Source organism: Salvelinus sp. IW2-2015, unplaced genomic scaffold, assembly GCF_002910315.2.
Source record: "Salvelinus sp. IW2-2015 unplaced genomic scaffold, ASM291031v2 Un_scaffold1139, whole genome shotgun sequence".
Classification (NCBI taxonomy): Eukaryota; Metazoa; Chordata; class Actinopteri; order Salmoniformes; family Salmonidae; genus Salvelinus; species Salvelinus sp. IW2-2015.
In genome coordinates, this window is record NW_019942750.1 from 86,611 (window position 1) to 88,226 (window position 1,616).

Here is a 1,616-nt window from a genome sequence, read left to right on the forward strand (position 1 = left end):
AGACAAAGCGCCATTAACTCTTCAACATATAGATTTCTACCTGACGTCAACCCCAGGCGTCAGTGTTTGAAACTGTAACCCTCTGTGTATTGTAAATACACATTCATACGTACACGCACGCACGCACGCACGCACGCACGCACTCACTCACTCACTCACTCACTCACTCACTCACTCACTCACTCACTCACTCACCACTCACTCACTCACTCAATCACTCACATCACTCAGTCCTCACGCAGGCAGTCACTCAGGCAGGCAGTCACTCAGGCAGGCAGTTCACTCAGGGCAGGGCAGTCACTCAGGCAGTCAGTCACTCAGGCAGGCAGTCACTCAGTCAGGCAGTCACTCAGGCAGTCAGTCACTCAGTCAGTTAGTCAGTTCACTCACTCACGCACCACCAGGCAGTCAGTCAGTCACTCACTCACGCACACAGGCCAGTCAGTCAGTCACTCACTCACGCACACAGGCAGTCAGTCAGTCACTCAACTCACGCACACAGGCAAGTGCAGTCAGTCACTCACTCACGCACAACAGGCAGTCAGTCAGTCACCACTCACGCACACAGGCAGTCAGTCAGTCACTCACTCACCACACAGGCAGTCAGTCAGTCACTCACGCACACAGCAGTCAGTCAGTCACTCACGCACACAGGCAGTCAGTCGTCCACTCAACTCACGCACACAGGCAGTCAGTCAGTCCACTCACTCACGCACACCAGGCATCATCAGTCACTCACTCACGCACACAGGTCAGTCAGTCAGTCACTCACCAGTCACTCAGCAGTCAGTCAGTCAGTCAGTCACTCAGTCAGTCATAGTAAGGTTACTGTGGTGGCTGCTGAGTGAGCTGTATTTACATAATGTAACCTCTCTGGGAGAGTTTAGTAGCTGAGTCAGACGGGCACATTTAGCTTTTCCTTCTAATAAAACAAGCAAGTTTACACCTCAAACAGCAGATCAGATGATAACCTCTGTTCGAGCAGCAGTCACTTTGGGCACCTTGAAAAGGGCTGATATTGTGGGAGTTGATATGGAGCTATTAGAGGAAGGCCACTGTTATATGTTAAAGCAGAGGCAACACTGTACACCACAGAACAGATTGCCCCCCCCCCCCCCCAAAACCAAAACAGCGTCTCCCAAAACCAAAACAGCGTCTAATGTCGAGAGGGATGGTGTGTGATTAAATGGAGACAAACGGAGACAAACACTCAGTAAAGAAAAGGAGATGGGGGAGATAATGTGGCTAAAAAAGAAACATCACAAGATTGGGATATTTCGGTGTCTCCTCTCCTACTGCGAGGGGAGGTTGGGAGAGACACGCTAATAGCTATCATGTGGTGAGCCAAAGTTAGCACGTTCACCGCCTTAGCCCGGGTGTAATCAGGTGTTTGTGAGTCCCTGGCGTCTCCTTTTGACCTGAGTAACGCTCCAAGGGCCTTCGTTAGGTCTGGTCCCAGGGCTCTGGTGGCAAGGAATATCAGAGGGCTGTCAGAGAAACATTTCAGCTACGATCTCCTAAACACACACACCACACTTAGATCTCAGAGAAACAACGCATGAGCGAACGCACGCACACACGCACGCACACACACAAACACCAAGGCTACACGGGTG

The 1,616-nt window shown here is 51.1% G+C and overlaps 1 long non-coding RNA gene across 2 annotated transcripts; it reads right to left on the reverse strand.

Annotated features, from left to right (window-relative positions):
- Positions 1-239: 239 nt before the first annotated feature.
- LOC139024182 (uncharacterized) lies at positions 240-695 on the reverse strand. Of its 2 annotated transcripts, none has more exons than XR_011475471.1 (3): positions 557-695; positions 454-489; positions 240-385 (listed from the first exon to the last, which is right to left on the reverse strand). It is a non-coding gene; the product is annotated as an uncharacterized lncRNA (long non-coding RNA). The 2 variants fall into 2 exon arrangements; XR_011475472.1 differs by having other exon boundaries at positions 421-489.
- Positions 696-1,616: the final 921 nt, after the last annotated feature.